The sequence below is a fragment of the Eumetopias jubatus genome, unplaced genomic scaffold, assembly GCF_037043125.1.
Source record: "Eumetopias jubatus isolate StellerSeaLion01/CBP00866 unplaced genomic scaffold, mEumJub1_p1.0 scaffold_9, whole genome shotgun sequence".
Classification (NCBI taxonomy): Eukaryota; Metazoa; Chordata; class Mammalia; order Carnivora; family Otariidae; genus Eumetopias; species Eumetopias jubatus.
In genome coordinates, this window is record NW_028274815.1 from 106,661,930 (window position 1) to 106,680,132 (window position 18,203).

The 18,203-nt window shown below is 36.9% G+C and overlaps 1 protein-coding gene across 2 annotated transcripts in view; it reads right to left on the minus strand.

The window, feature by feature from the left end:
- PLCB1 (phospholipase C beta 1) overlaps window positions 1-18,203 on the minus strand; it is a 696,279-nt gene that overhangs the window by 428,917 nt on the left and 249,159 nt on the right. The window lies entirely within an intron of this gene.

The window sequence follows — 18,203 nt, forward strand, 5'->3', positions numbered from 1 at the left end:
TTTTGTTGAGCTTTTGGAATTTTGTTTTATGTAGGAAAGGCAACCTGATAACATATAACTAAAGCTGATTTAGTAATATTTTTACATCTAAAAGATCCTTCCTATAAATACTTGGCCTTATTTTCTGTCCACCCAGAACTTATTGTACTATAGACCTATGTAAGTTGTTTTAAATCATTTTTGAGGTAAACATAAATAAATGCATAAAAAGAACAGAAAATCTCCTTTGTCACACCATGCATTCTCATTCTCTTGGTTTTTGAAATATAATTCAAATACTCAGAATACCTTGAATGCAGAAGTAGCTAAACACATACATGGGCCAAAGGGAACTTCCAACAAATCATACCTGTTTTTTGGAGATTCATTAGCTTGCAGGGTATTTTTAGTGTTCTCTCAAGGAATAATGAAAGAGAGGGAAAAGGCAAGTTTCAGAAAAATAAAGATACAGAAAAAGGGTGAAAAAGGGTGTAAAAGAATATTGATGGAATAATCTCTCTGATTATAAAGTCCAGCACCTCCAATGTACCCTGTCGCCCTGAGCAATTTACCTAAGCCAAATAATTAAGCAGTAGGAGACCTACGTCAGATTCAGGAGCCCTGGTTCTTAGTTCTCACTCCCAACAGCCATTGATATCTTTCTGCAGGGTGGTATCCTCTTACATAAAAAATTTCTATTATGGTGTAGAAGACCCTACTGGTGCTCCATATCAGAGGCACCATTTAGGTGGTCAACTGAAGCTTAGGTGGACAGTTCCCATACATGCTGGCGTCTTCTTCCCTCAAACACCTGAAGACTCTCAGATGGTTCCCAAGGAGGATTGGGTCCCAGCTGCCTACCTCTTTGACACACTCACCAACGTCCCCTTTATTGACCTTCTCATTCTGTTTCACTCTCCCTACTCCATGCACTCTGCTTCTTGAGATCACTGCCTAATAGACTTCTTGTACCCAAATTCTGGTCTTAGGGTCAATGCTGGGGGAATCCGAAGTAAGGCATATGGTAAGAAGCAGAATGCAATTACTGTTTCATCAACACCATTCTCCAATTCTAGCTTTCATGATGTTTCCTTGCTTTAACAAATTTTGAATGATAATTTTTAAATCCCAGCCCCAAGACTCAATTCAGTAATCTGTTTATTTCCTTCCTTTTCCCTTCACTGCAGAGAAATAAAGCACATACCCAAATTTAACTAGAGATGCTCAATAAACCGCAGGCAGCATGAGCCATGTAGGGACTGTTTCTTTCATGAATGGATGAATCATTGGATCAATGGGGCACGTTCGTTCACATTTGGAAAAGATTTAATGTAAGCAATTCAAACACTATTGCAACTCACTCTTACTGCCTCAAAAACTCTTCTGTGGACAAAATGAGTATGTTGCTAATGTTCATTAGCCCATGATAAAAATAGAGAATTCCCAGCTCTTCTCAATGGGTGATTAATTAGCAAATGAAAATTGCTCTAGGGCAGGGCCTCTCAAACGTATACCACTTGCCTGGGGATGTTGTTAAAATGCATATTCTGAGTCAGTAGGTCTGGGTGGGAGCCAAGATTCTACATATCTAATAAGCTCCCAGATGCTGCTGCTGGTGCAAGGACCACATTTTCAGTGGGAAAGCTGTGAACCTGGGCGGTCCCATAGGCAACCACTAGCCACCTGTGGCTATTACATTTAAAATGATAAATCCAGTTGCCTCAGTCATCCTAGTCAGGCTTCAGGCGCTCCATAGCTATGTAGAACATTTCTGGCAATGCAAAAACTTTTATTGGATAGAATGGCTTTCAACACTGGAGAAGTGTTCTCAGATATTTTACTGTTCTTTGATTTTCACTCTTTTAATCTTTCCTTCCTATATTCCCCATTCCCCACTCCCGCGCAATACCCAGCACCATGTGGGTGGAGTTTTTTCTTTTACATTTTCATAAGGATTCTGAAATGGGGTCCTCGAAGGCATCTTGTGGATACATTTCTTCTAACAGAGTTGGTTAAAAAGCCATAGGCCATCAAGACAATGTACCCTCCATAACTACCTTTATTTCTTTTTTTTTTTAAAGATTTTATTTATTTATTTGAGAGAGAGAATGAGCACATGAGAGGAGGGAGGGTTACAGGGAGAAGCAGACTCCCTGCTGAGCAGGGAGCCCGATGCGGGACTCGATCCCGGGACTCCAGGATCATGACCTGAGCCAAAGGCAGTCGCTTAACCAACTGAGCCACTCAGGCGCCCTACCTTTATTTCTAGCCTGTCTTTTTGTGTGTGTGTGGGGGGGTTGTTTGTTTGTTTGTTTGTTTGTTTTGTTGTTGTTTTGTAGATTTGGTAAATGATAGACAATCTGGGGCAAATACATTAAGTTTGATATGGCTCAAATGTCCTCTTAGGATACTAACTATAGCAATAATCTCTATCAATTTTATTAACCAAACTAAAAATATGTGCAGAAATCCCTCATCCTCTTAAGTATCAAGATTGAGAAAACAGGGCACTTCCAATAAAAGAATTCTGGTTTTTGACCTGATAGCACTCTTCCAATCTATGTTTTCATAAAAATGATACTTTTTATTGACTCACATAGAAATTTACCTTTCTAATAGCTAAAAATACTTCAAAAATATATTTGTTTATGTCTCAATTAATCTGTTAGAATCGCAGGAAGTTGGGATTAGCTATTTGATAACAACCTTTCTGGAAAAATAAAAATACATCCGAAGTTCAAATGCAGCATGAATTAATGGATTATAATTAAATGCAATTCAGTTTAGGAAAATACAGTTGATGACAGAATACACTGTAGGCAACACTTCTATGGGAGGTGCTGGAAATGGCACCAATTCAATCTTCTAGCTCTTGAGTTTTAAAATCTAATTTAAGATGCGGAACATTGCAAAAAATAAAAAGATTCATAACATGTTATAATGCTTTTGCAACTGCAAATACAGGAGGACCTAAGAACAGAGCTGTCTACTGGGTGTCCCTTACCTTCATGGTCAAATAGCAGTGATGGGAGTCCTCTGATGTTAGTCCTTTGGTATTAAGCTAGAGTACCTTGGATATTAAGCTAGAGTGCTTTGGAGGGGTCTCTGAAAAGTAACAATTCGTGATTGACTCACCTCTAAGATCTGTACCAAATTTAGCAGAATACTCAGCCTATTTCAAATATTTGATAAATCTTCTGCACGTTCCTTATCAAGACTGCTAGTGGAAGCAGAGCCTCATATTTTAAAATGCCTTTACTTATCTATACTGACAACTTGAAAAAAGAAAAGCTCACAGTGCTCACCCATTCCATGCTCTTGTTGTTAAGTACAAGTTTCAACAATTCAAAGGACCCTGGAAGACCCTCCATGTAATAATGAGGGTTCATTGTGGCAGTATACCCTGTCTCTGGCCATGAGAGGAAATCAAGTAATACTTGATATTTTAAACAACAGTAGGGTAGCACAAGAAAGAAATGGAGGATTTTGTTGGTTACAGAGTTTAAACAGAGGTAATGCTAAAGTAAAATTTGTATCAATTATTAGAAATCAAATTCATAAATATATAAACAAACATTTCTAGAAAATTCCAAGTGAGAGCTATGAAAACAAAATAAAATCTAACATTTGCATAATTATCTACATAATTTGGTGAGAGTCTTTTGCAAACAAACAAATGTTGGAGCTGGAATTTCTCAATTTAATTTAATACGCTGAGTAAATTACCTTTTAAAGTATTTATGGGTTTTTTTTTTTAAGTCACAGATGATCACTGTAGAAATTTTAAAAGCTACCAAAATGCATGGGAAGAAAAAAATCCTTCATTATGCCAAGACCCAAAGGTACCATTAACATGCTAATATGTTCCTTCCCTCTGTGTTGTTTTTCCTGGCAAAATACAAATAAATATAGATGTATTTCATTTTAAAAAAATTAAGGTCCCCCTGAAAAACTAATAGACAACTAGACAGACAGATACAGACAACAGCTATAATCTTTATAATCTTTAGGTGTCCGGTGCTGTGCCCTTCATATGCGTTACCTCATCAATCTTTGTGATGACCTCATAAGACAGGCAACAGTGTTATCTCTGTTTTACACACAAGAAAGCAAAAGGTATTAAATATTGTCTATTAGACTACAAAGTATTCTCTGTTAGACTATAAAATCCTCTAAGGAGGGACGCCTGGGTGGCTCAGTCGTTAAGCATCTGCCTTTGGCTCAGGTCATGATCCCGGGATTCTGGGATCGAGTCCCGCATCAGGCTCCCCACTCGGCGGGAAGCCTGCTTCTCCCTCTCCCACTCCCCCTGCTCGTGTTCCTCCCTCACTGTGTCTCTCTCTGTCAAATAAATAAATAAAATCTTAAAAAAAAATAAAATCCTCTAAGGCAAGGAACAAAGGAAAAAAGAGACAAACCAAAAAACAGACTCAACTATAGAGAACAAATTGATGGTTACCAGAGGGGAGGTGGGTGGGGGGATGGGTGATGTAGGTGATGGGGGTTAAGGAGGGCATTTGTCGTGAGGAGCACTGAATAGTATATAGAACCTGAAATTAATATAACACTGTACTTTAACTATACTAAAATTATAATTAAAAAAAAATCTAGTAAGCCAAGTCCTGCCTCTTCATTCATCTGACTTCCCACTTCCCACCTACTGCACAATTTGATCACATGCCCCACAGTCAATCACTGTAAACCTAATATTGAAAGGACAGTCAGTTAGAAGAGGAAAACAGGGTTTTCTTGTGCAGTAGAGGGAATTATTGTTCTCAATTCTTCATTCCCTCCCAACTGGGACCCTGACTTTGGGGTTGGTCAAGTGACTGGTTTGCACCAACAGAATTTGATGGAAGTAGGAGTGTTCCAGGCAGGACTCAAGGTTTTAAGAGTCAGGGAGGATTGTGCTCATCCTTTTGACTTCCTGTCACTGTTGTGGAAGAGGAGCCTCAGATAGTAGGTGCTTATTTTATAGAGAACAGAATAGATCATCTGAACTCAATGTTGAGTGCAAAAAAAAAAGCCAGATTCAAAAAAGTTTAACAGTATAAATTTATTTATATAAAATTAGAGTTTTTACTAATCAAAGTGTATAAAGTCAGACTCGAGGGGTGGATCCCCTCCTTCATCCTTCCTGTCCCATTACTGTGTTCTATTTGTCTTCATAGTTCATGTCACTGTCTTAATTGACCTTATTCATTTGTTCACTTAACTATTGTCACCTCTTGTCAAGCCCTAATCTTAATAGAATAAAATTTCCATATGAGTAGTATCCTTGTCTGTCCTCACAGATGTCAAGTTTGGTTCAAGGGTACAATAATTGTAGGCCTCTCTGATTGTTAATGTAAGTTTTTCTAGATGTAAGTCACATGACCATAGGCTTGTAGCACAAGTTCCAGTCATGGTCTTTAATTCTGTCAGGATCTTTCTCATGCAAAGAATGTGATGGGCAGCTGCACACCCTCAGAGGAAAAGTTCTACCATGTTAAAACCCCACCAATATGCCTTTCTTCTCCCCCAGTTCCAGCTTCACATCCACTGGGTTTTCAACATGTCAGCTCAGGTAGTTGGAACCCCATAGTGACTAGATGCAGGTGTGATCTCTCCCAATTGATCTAAAACCCACTAGCAGGCTACTCGTTTCTGAATTTTTTAAGTTTCAAAGCTCAACACTATATAAAATACTGAAAATTAGATTTGATAGAGAATCAACTGTACTTTGGATTCTGGAGCACTTATTCAAACAGAACATTAGTACTGGTAATGAAATCACATGGTTATTAGCAACAGAAAATAATTATTATTACTATTACTAGAAATATATGGCTTTCAAGTGTCCTGAACAAGTAGAGATACGTGTGTGGCATGGGCAGAAAAGCTGATGAGTGGGGATGTAGTAATTTGTTTCTGTTGCCACACTGGGTAATAATGTAGCTAGAAATAGACCCTAAGACAGTTGACTTCTTTACAGTGTGATTTCAGCTACTTAGATAAAAATGCTAATATGCTTAAGGGTGTAAAGTTTTCCAAAATTAAGAATTATTGTACTAAGTCTGTATTGCAATGTACTACCTACAGATTTATACAACAGACACTTAACTTTAAAACCAAACACCATAATACATCCAAGCACCTTCCATAAATTATAAGAAAAATTGGTAAGAGAACTCTAATACTTATGTCATTGTAATCTTTAAAAGAAGATAAATTTCCTTCACAATATATACAAATATCAAATCATGATGCCGTAGAGCTGGAACTAATATAATATGTCAGCCATACCCCAATAAAAATTAAAAAATAAAATAAATAAATTTCTAATTTGGAATGTTTTCACAGCAACTATTTTAGCTTTCTGTCAATAGATTCACGAAAAAATGCAAAAATAGGAGGAAGAATTCTCCTACTCCCCATATCCAGTTCCTCTGCTGTTATTATCTTGCATTGAGTATGACACACTTCTTTCAATTAAGGAACCAATATGGATCTATTATTCTGAAGTAATGTCCATACTTTATTAATATTTACTCAGTTTTAACCTGATCCCCTTTTATGTTCCAAGATCCCATCTAGGATACTACATTACATTTAGTCTTCATGTCTCCTTAGTGTACTTTATTCTATGAGTGTTTGTTAACACTTACCTTGTATTTTATGACCTTGACAGTTTAGAGAAGTACTATTCAGGCATTTTGTAAAATATCCCTTAATTTGGGTTTGCTTGATGATAATCTCATGACTAGACTGGAATCATCAATTTGGGGTAGGAAAACCACAAGCTAAAACGTCATCTTCATGATATCATATAAAGATTACATACCATCATCATGACTTCATCCTGACAGGCTGACCTTGATCACCTGATTGAGGTAGTGGTTATCAAATTTTCCCACGGTAAAGTTACTCTTCCCTTTCCATAATGTTCTCTTTGGAAGGGAGTCACCATGTGAAGCCCATAGTTAAAGGCTGGAGTTATGTTCTACCCGACTGAGGGGGCATTATCTACATAAATTATTTGGAATTCTGATGGGAGATTTGTCTATTCCCTCTCATTTTTAAAATTTATTCAATCATTTAATTATATCAGTGTGGGTTTATGGATATTTATTTTATACTCTGGACTATAATACAAATATTATATTATTTATTTTGTTGCTCAAATGGTTCCAGCAGAGCCACTGAAAGCTCTTTCAGTTGGTTCTGGTATACTTTTGACATACTCTCATTCTTATGTTTTTTTGAGTACCTCTTTACTGTTGGGAACTACGGAATTGTCCAGGCTCACCTTGTAAACCTCCTACCACATCTGTAGACTCAGCCATTCCTCCAAGAAGCCCTGGTTCCTTTTACTGGAGAATGGTATTAGAAATCAAGATCTGGGCACTGGGTACGTTTATTGCTTCGGGGCGGGGGTGTTGCTGCGTCTAGGTTCTGTTAGGGGACAAGCTGAAAATATATGTGTGTATACTAACCTGTGTATGCATACATATCTATAATTATTTCTCAATTACTCCATCTGCATCTATAGCTAACAGCGGTTCACACTGATGTCTCATTTAGCATCACATGACTCATCCTAGTTTTTACTCCTTGATTATCTATAGCAAATAAAAGATCAGGAGACTATGGACTGAATGTTAAGAAAATGACTTTATTAGAGCTATAGAGGCTTAGAAATAGATCCTGATTCTTTATGTGGGTACAGTATAATTTTTCCGACTCTGACATCGCACATCATCTATCCTAAGTTCCTACCATGCAACACCATATTCCAACAATTCATCAAACCATCACTAAAAAGTGGATTTGAAAATAAAATAAGGAACAGCCTGGCCAAGTTGATCCCTCACACAAAACCACTACAACTCTTACTTTTTCTGGGGATGGACTGTGAAGTTGGTACAAGTGAAGAACTGAATTTGAGCAGCCTTGCTCAGCATGTTATCTACTTTCTAGTGCTTCCTTGGTGAGTTTTCTTTCTGAAAAGACTCACAGCCTGGCAGGTTCTTGGGTAGACTGAATGACCTTTTGCTAAGCTGGAATACCAGAAGGCAAACATCAAATCGTCTAACTCAGAAAAATAACTAAGCCCTGTTCTCCACTCACAAGGAGATAGAACGCAGTGCCTTGCTTGCTTGCTTCTCAAGACATAAATGTCATCCTGAAATTATTGTGTTGAAAACACTTAATATTAATAAGGCATTTTTTCCTTGAATGTATGCACACTGTTTTATGACTGTGGCTATCATTTAAAATATTATCTGCCTTGTCTCCCCAGATTTTAAGGCTAGGCCAGTACCTTACCACTAGGAAGTAGAATGAATTTATGTTTTCATTTAAAAGCATTTGACTTTACTAAAGAAAGATGGAGGCAGATTTTACCACCATGTTCGTCATTGATTTAAAACTGCACATTTAGGAATTTTAGGTTTTGCAATTACTCCATATTTTTCCTTCTTAAAGCAATAGAACATATAAAAATAAATCAGGTGAATTTGCAACAACAGGGAGGGACCTTGAGAGCATTATGCAAAGTGAAATAAGTCAGACAAAGACCAATACCTTACAATCTCACTTATATGTGGAATCTTAAAAAAACAAACACGAAACCAAAAACACAAGCTCATAGATACAGAGAACAAATTGGTGGTTGCCGGGAAGAAGGAGATAGAGGAAGAGCGGGTGAAATGGGTGAAGGGAGTCAAAAGGTATAAACCTCCAGTCATAAAGAAGTCCTGGGGTATAATGTGCAGGATGGTGACTATAGTTAATAACATTGTATTGCATATTTGGAAGTTGCTAAGAGAGTAGATCTTAAAAGTTCTTATCACAAGAAAAAAAATTCTGTAACTGTGTATGGTGATGGATGTTAACTAGACTTACTGTGGTGATCATTTCACAACATATACAAATACTAAAGTCTTACATCGTACACTTGAAATTGATATAATGGTGTATGTCCATTATACTTTAATAAAAAAATAAATAAGGTAAACCTGTAACTCAGGCTACAGAGTGCAGGAATGACTTGATTTGAACCTCTAAATCCTCCATCACACTTACAGGTAGTGATGTGTTGGTAACTGTTTACAAGCAGCCATGAGAAAAAGAAAAAAGAGCCCTGATTCATAGTGTTTGCCAATTTCAGTGGTGTACAAACTCCCATGGCCAAAATTCAAGCTATCAACGTGATATCCCACTGAGCAGAGATTTGGGCAGAGATCTGCTGCAGTACATCATTATACAGCATTTCTGCCATTCAGATATAATAATTGTAAATAACCTTGAGAACGCAGATAATAATAAAAATAACCAGGAAGTGATGGGTTTTAGTAATGTTATCTTTTATTCAATGAGATGTATTTACTTTTCAGTTTATGTAATTTAATTGTTGTGTTTAACAACTGGTGTAAGCTAGTAAAACCCAGCTCAAAAATACTAACACCTACAGAGAAAGCTTTGGTTATTTTATTGCCCAGGTTTCAAACGGCCTTGATTTTGGTGGAAGCAATCAGCTTCTGGGAAAGTGAGAATACATGGATGGCAACAATGGCCCAAATTCTCCACCCTCCCTGTATCCACACTATTTTGCAATATGATATTGCAGCTCCTTCTACTGGGAGATAGTGTATTTCCCCAGCCTTAAATCTCAGCTGACTATAAGACTTGCTGTGGGCTAAAGAATGGGGCATAACTGTGCTCGCTTCAGCAGCACATATACTAAAATTGGAAGAATGGGGCATAACTGACAAGATGCCTGTTGAGAATCTGGACCTCCAGAGTACTTGTGTGCTAAACAGTCTCTCTCCCTTACCCTTCTGCTTTCACCTTGAGAATACTCCCAGTCTCCTGCTCTTGCACCCTTGGCTCCAGCAAGAGAACATTCCCTGGCTAGACTGACTTTGAGGGAGTGATATGCAAAACACACAGAGAAGGCTGAGTTAGACCAGATCAGAGCCAAGGGGGGCCAAAGCATGTGAGAGAGCCCAGTCAAAATCAGCAGAGCCATTTCACCAACCCACGGCTGACCACAGACACATAAGAGAACCCAGCCTAAACAGAAGAACCCCAGAGCTGATCTGCACGTTCATTAGCAATAACAGACGCTTACTGTTTTATGACCTTGTGTTTGGGGAGGTTTGGTAGAGCTTGAGAGTAAAGCTGATTTCTGCCTTCCGTACTGAGACTGAAGCCAAAGTCATCAACATTTGAACATTTGCTGGAAGCAAGGAAAGAGCTGCTGAAAATATCAGAGGAAATCATGCTGTCAGGTAAAAATTAAGGGTTGAGGAGGAGATACTGCTGTTTTTGCTAATCTGGATGCATGTGTCTTTCAAGAATTGTCGTCTGGAGATGGCTTAGATCCCAAACTCTAGTTCTAGTCAGCAAGAATTCTGCTATTTTAAATATCAGAATCAGAGTTCCAAAATATTCTTAATAGGTTTTATGGATTCAGTACTTGTGAATATATCTTGGAAGAATGAAGACTTGCTTTTAAAAAATACACCACTGGTAAATACTAATATGTCTGGATAATTAAAAGGATCTTTATATTTTTAAATTTAGAATCTTCAAATCACAGAATGCTACCCTAGCCACCATGTAAGATTGCCAAGTATGGAATCAAATGGCTTCACTGTCTTGAAATGTATCATTTCCCTCCGTAGTCATAAAAATGATATAACAGCCAGGAAAATATTTCAACCATACTTTTTTAATGCAATAAGTATTTTAAAGAGTATAACTAATATGATCTTACTCATGGGATATACAGTTTCTCACCCTGAGGAGTATTCCCAAGGAGAGCAAAATAAGTGACCAGGAATTTTAATTTATCTCAAGGAAGAAGATTAGATGGCCTAAGTTTTAAAATAAAGAGTGTGATTGGAAAGAAATTCAAGTATCTTAAGGCAAAATCCTGGAATACCCAAGGTCCTTTCCGTAGTTGAATCTTTGTGGATTCTTATTGGCAGTCTTGTTAAGGCATCTTTCTGGGGAAACACAAAGTAGCTTTCTAGCCAAGAACAAAAGTGAGGAGGTTTTATCACCAAGAAAAACAGGTGCTGTGGGAAAAGTTTAGAATCACATAATCAACCTAAGAAAGACTAGAACCTTATGTTACAGAACTTTAGAGTTTCCCAAGGAGCTTGATATCCTGTTTCTAAGAGGATTAATGGGAAAAGAAAGGAAGAAAGGAAATGCAAAATAAGCTTGGGAATTGTCCCTTCTATCCTCTATGCTAGGTACTTTTATTTTTGTTTTTGTTTTATTTTTAAATCAGCACCAGGAGATGTGCTTTACGCAGAAAAGAGCAAACCATTTGGCAGACCAGGCAAAATTGGGATTGGTTAAAACCAGTCTCAGGACAGAAGGAACCTAGGAATAGATTTTGAATAAATGAAATTATAGACAGCCCCACTGTTCTCAATTAATGAGAAAGAAATGATCCTAATTTCCAATAGAATGGACACTGAAATATCACGTTAAAACATGTATGGGGCGCCTGGGTGGGCTCAGTTGGTTAAGCGTCTGCCTTTGGCTCAGGTCCCAGAGTCCTGGGATCGAGCCCCGCGCTGGGCTCCCCTCAGTGGGGAGCCTGCTTCTCCCTTCCCCTGCTCTTGTGCTCTCTCTCTCTCTCTCTTCCTCTCAAATGAATAAATAAAATCTTAAAAATAAATACATAAATAAAAATAAAATATGTATAAATGAGTTACTAGTGCCCCAGTCCCAGTCTCCAAATAATATTGGATGTCCATGGGCATAATTATTCTAGGTGCTAAATAAAGTAAGCTTCAAAAATAAGCTTAGATTGGCTCCTGGCATCAAGAACAGTCACCTGAGCAATATACTTCTGTCTCATTTCTGAATATCTATCAAGATTTCATTTACATGCGACCTTTGCTATGAAGTCTGGCCCATTCCGACCATCCCAGCTCCCAGACCACTGAGCAAAATTAAAATCTTGTTATTCCCAGGGCGCCTGGGTGGCTCAGTCGGTTAAGCGTCTGCCTTTGGCTCAGGCCATGATCTTGGGGTCCTGGGATCGAGCCCCATTTAGGGGCTCCCTGCTCAGTGGGGAGTTTGCTTCTTCCTCTCCCTCTGCCCCTCCCCACCACTCCTGCTCAATCTCTCTCAAATAAATAAAAAAAAAATCTTTTAAGAAATAAATAAAATCTTGTTATTCCCAAGCATTTCCTTGGCATCCCGATTGTATCATTTGCCACGTCTGACTGTGAATTATAGACATTTGCATACTTTCTGTTGCTTCCCTATTTCAAGTATAAGAACTATGAAAGCAAGGATTCCTTTTATTTCTTTTTACATCATCTGGGACAAAACACAGGAATTTTCCTGTGTAAGATGTTCAATATTTTTGTAGAATTAAGTAGTTCTAATTCACAAAGAGCTCACACATCATATACAATACTGATTAATGTTGTGCCCAACCACTAAGGAATGAGAATTCTACCAACTCACCAAACTACATAAACTTCAGTTCAAAGATAAAGAGAAAACAGATATAAAATTTAGAGACAAGGAGACATCATTATCATTTGTTACACAAGGTATGGTTTTAAGCTTGTTAGAATGAAGAGAATCAACTTGAAAATATTACAAAGAGATTCAGTGAAGTTCCTGAATATATAATAATAAATAAAAAATTAGTTTTCCTTTATTAAATACAAGGCATTTAAAAATAAATGAAATATTTGCCTAGAACTGCATCAAAGTGATGGAACACCCACGAAAACTTAACTTTAAATATGTAAGATCTACACAATGAAAATTGTAAAATGTTAAGATACATATAAAGACGGATACATATAAAGACGTACTCTCTACTTGGATGGAAATACCATCTTGTATGCTAAACATACAAACTGTCACTATGTTAATCTGAACATGTAGAGTAATGCCAATAAAAAAATTAAAAGAATTTTTAGAAAAATAATATAAATATATTATAAAATCATATAAATTGACTCTCAAATTCACATAAAATATAAATAAACGAAAAGAAAAACTAAGAAGTAAGACTATCTCTACCAAATAATAATATATATTATAAACATAGATTTATAATAGTATTATTATATTTAATTATATATTATATATTATATTTAAATATATATTTATATTATATTTATAACAAGCCTATTTTAACTAGTTTAAAAATATATAGAAAGGTCAATGAGAATAGAAATATAGATGAACTTCCAGTATATAATCAAGATAGCATTTCAAATCAGTGAGGAAAAAGATAGATTATGCCATAATTAATGTTGACAGCTGGGCCACCATCTAGAGTCAAATAAAACTAATATTGTAGTAGACATTACTAGCACACTAATCTTTGGTTCCCCCTTTCTTCCCTGGGTATAGTGAAGACTCTATTTCCCAGCCCCCTTGCAATTAGACTGGGCGATGTGACTAGATCTGGCCAATGAAATGTGAACAGAAGAAATATGTATTGTTTCCGGGCTGATGCACTGAAAAATCCCTGTTAGTTGTCCAGTTGCTTGCTCTCTTCTCCTACCAGAGGAAATGCAAAGGTCTCTCATTAGGATGGCACAGCCCACATTAGAAACAGCCTATATTGCTGAGGGTAGCTTGGAACTTTTTTCAAACCTTCAGAAAAAAACTTTTGATGTGTTATTCCACTGACATTGAGGGTTTTTTTTTTTTTTTTGTCATCACGGACTACCTTAGCCTATCCTGACTAATAAAGATCCCTTTGTTACTGTCATATAATCCATACAATTATAAAAATTAAAACATAAAACCACTGGAAGAAATCACAAAATTATCTTTATTATTTTAGAATGGTTAGGTCTTTTAAGCAGCACTCTAAATTAAAAACTCATAAAGAAAAGAATTAATAAATTTGACTACAAAAAACTCTGTAAAGCAAATATTTCACAAAGTCAAATAAAACTAAAAACCTGGAGCTGACACATGAGGCACAGGTTTTAATATATCGAAGTGTCTTACAAAGCAATAAGAAAAAGTACAATAATTCATTGGAAAATGGGCAATGGATATGGTTGGAAATGCAAATATATTGCTCAGGAGAAAATGCTCCTCTCAACTCATAACTGAAGAAATACAAATTTAAATAATAAAGAGCTCCCTATTTTTCATCCATCACATTTACAACATTCAAAAACTGGTTAATGAAACATGATGTTGGCAAGAGTGGAACAAATAGGTGATTTTGAATGCTACTGCTGGAAGTGTAAATTGATACAACCTCTGTAGAGCTGTTTGGTGATATATTCCATAATTTAAAATGCACATGCATTTGGATGCAGAAATTTCAGTTGTAGGAAATTCAAATGTAGCCATATTATGCCCAAAGATACATTTAGTAAATATATATTGAAGCATTGTTTGGAGCAGCAAAACTAGAAACAATAAAATATTTGTTAAGAGGCAGCTCAATAAATAAATGTTGGTGCATCTATAAAATCAAATAGTCTACAGTCTCGGGGTGCCTGGGTGGCTCAGTCGTTGAGCGTCTGCCTTCGGCTCAGGTCATGATCCCCGGGTCCTGGGATCGAGCCCTGCATCGGGCTCCCTGCTCCGCGGGAAGCCTGCTTCTCCCTCTTCCACTTCCCCTGCTGTGTTCCCTCTCTCGCTGTCTCTCTCTCTGCGTCAAATAAATAAAATCTTTAAAAAAATAGTCTACAGTCTCTGAAAGAGAAGGAAATGGATATATGTGTACTAATACAGTACAATTTCAGTCATATCACTGATTAAATAGCATTTGATAGTATGCCATCATTTACATAGAATTAAAAAAAATTCAATGGGCTAGTATGTGCACAGGTTTTATGGGAAATAAAAATAGGAATATGGAATAGGAATAAGAATAGGACTATGGATTGCTGCCTCTGGGAATGGAACAGAAAAAATGGGAGTGGGAGGGTACACTTCTTTTTTTTTTAATTTTTTATTGTTATGTTAATCACCATATATTACATCATTAGTTTTTGGTGCAGTGTTCCATGATTCATTGTTTGTTCATAACACCCAGTGCTCCATGCAGAACGTGCCCTCCTCAATACCCATCACCAGGCTAACCCATCCCCCTACCCCCCTCCCCTCTAGAACCCTCAGTTTGTTTTTCAGAGTCCATCATCTCTCATGGTTCGTCTCCCCCTCTGACTTACTCCCCTTCATTCTTCCTCTCCTGTTATCTTCTTCTTTTTCTTTTTTCTTAAAATATGTTGCGTTATTTGTTTCAGAAGTACAGATCTGTGATTCAACAGTCTTACACAATTCACAGCGCTCACGATAGCACATAGCCTCCCCAATGTCTATCACCCAGCCACCCCATCCCTCCCACCCCCAACCACTCCAGTAACACTCAGTTTGTTTCCTGAGATTAAGAATTCCTCATATCAGTGAGGTCATGTGATACATGTCTTTCTCTGATTGACTTATTTCACTCAGCATAACACCCTCCAGTTCCATCCACGTCGTTGCAAATGGCAAGATCTCATTCCTTTTGATGGCTGCATAATATTCCATTGTGTATATATACCACATCTTCTTTACCCATTCATCTGTCGATGGGCATCTTGGCTCTTTCCACAGTTTGGCTATTGTGGACATTGCTGCTATAAACATTGGGGTACACGTACCCCTTCGGGTCCCTACATTTGTATCTTTGTGGTAAATACCCAGTAGTGCAATTGCTGGATCGAACGGTAGCTCTAATTTCAACTGCTTGAGGAACCTCCATACTGTTTTCCAAAGTGGTTGCACCAGCTTGCATTCCCACCAACAGTGTAGGAGGGTTCCCCTTTCGGGAGGGTACACTTCTTAATGATAACCTTTAACACTGTCAGAATTTATTTTATTTATTTATTTATTTATTTTAAAGATTTTATTTATTTGACAGAGAGAGACACAGCGAGAGAGGGAACACAAGCAGGGGGAGTGGGAGAGGGAGAAGCAGGCTTCCTGCGGAGCAGGGAGCCCGATGCGGCGCTCGATCCCAGGACCCCAGGATCATGACCTGAGCCGAAGGCAGAAGCTTAACGACTGAGCCACCCAGGCGCCCCAGAATTTATTTTTTTAGCAGATGTATGAATTCCTTTTTTTTCAAAAAATAAAAACAATTTAAATACATTAAACCAGCCCAATTCCACTGCTACCCAAATAGCTAATATCATTTGAATTTTCACATCCCAAAGGTCATAAAACAACAAAAATGATTATGTTCCTGGTAATCACTGTCAAGAAAATTTCCGTCTCAAAGAGGAGTACAGACAGGTCACAGACAGTTGCTACTCCTGACATTCATTTAAAAGAAAAACTTACTCAACTTGGAACATCATTCCAACAGTTAGGAAGTAAAACTGACAGCCCTCACCTTCCTTAGATAAAAATCCAATCAGAAAATGTAACATTTTCACCCACATAATACAGCTAAGCTGCTTCCCTGCCACCGCAAACAGCTGAGGATGTAAGAAAACTTCTGACATTATGCAAGATTTCTATCCCGTGAAACTGATAGACTTAAAAAGCACAGGGCAGATGCAGCATTAATCTGCTCCCACGTGTTTTACATTAATCTGCTCCCACGTGTTTTACATTAATCTGCTCCCACGTGTTTTACGGTTATTTAAAGGGTCTGTTAACATGAATAATGCACAGGAGTTATTTTTACATGAAATGTGCTCAGAAATTACAGAATGAACAACTCGATGATGGCACAGATTTCTAAGAATCAAATTTATAAGATAGAGTAACCACAAGTGTTCTCTTATTTTTATTTCCTGAGCCTTGTGATTAAATTTATAGGATAATGTCAGTTGCTTAACTGATAATGATTCTGTTTACTATTTTCTAGGATTTTTTAAAAATGAAATTTTAAAAAATTACACTTTTGTAAAATCAGAAAATGGCACACCAAAAACTGCCTTGGAAAAAAATAAATTTTTCCATGGGGGATGGTTATTAAGAGGAAAAGAAAGAATAGTATTGAGATAAACATTTGGTAGAGCTAATGGGTTAATAACAAATTATAATTTCTGGGTTTTTTTCTGTTATTCTGGAATAGAAATTCATTTTTCCTAATAAAACTTGAATTTAAAGTATTCTAATAGATGTTAGTAGTCAGACTGAACAATGAAATAGAATAAATAGTCCAGAAATAGACCTAGGTACATAGGGAAAGATTGTATATGAAAAAGGTGGTATCTCAACCCACCAGGACAAAACCTGGACTTTTAAATAAATTGTGCAATAGACAGACTTTTTAAATAAATGGTGTTGGCACAACTGGATAGCAGCACGTTGAAAACGTGTGCAATTGGATTTTTAAATAAATGATATTGGAACACCTAGATACCAGAATAGGAGAAAAGACGGACTTCAAAAAAATGTGTTGTAACAAAAGGCTTTCAAGTAAGAAAAAGATAAAATGAGATCCATACCTCACAACACACAACATAAAAAATCCCAGATGATCATAAAACCATACTTGAGAAAAACTGTGGGGGAATTTCTTGATAAACTAGATATGGAAAAAAGGCTTTCTGTGACTCAAAATCCAAAAGCAATAAGAGAAAATATTAATACGTTGACTACTTAAAAATACAAACAAAAGCTTCCATGGCAAAGAGCACTTAAGGAAATTCAAAAGGCAAAAAACAAACCAGGAGAACATTTTTGCACCTCAGTGACAGATAAAGAACTAATTTTCCTAAAAACCTCTAAAAAAGTTAAGGGGGAAAAAAGACCAAATACTAGATAGAAAAAGATGCAAAATACAAGAGTAGAAAGTTGTAGAAAAAAAATTATATAATATATACATATATTATATAAAGAGAATATATATATTCTCTTAAACTATGAAAGGATGCTTAATTTCATGCATAGTAAGAGAAATGAACATTAAAACTATATTAATAGCATTTCTTACCAAATTGACAAAAATAAAACTTGACAATCCACTATATGGTGAGGCTGGGGGTGTGGGGGCCAATATCATCTTATATATTGCAGGGGGCATAGAAAATGATCACAACAAAAGAGAAATTAGCAAAATAAACAATCCCCAGAGCACGCCCTAAAATTGGACCTCTGCACCGTAGGCAAGGCTTGCATAAAGTTTTGTTTTTTTAAATTCGGCCTCATACGAAACAGCAAAATATTGGAAACCACCTACATGCTTGCTGTCCATAAGAAACTGACTGAACAAAGTACAG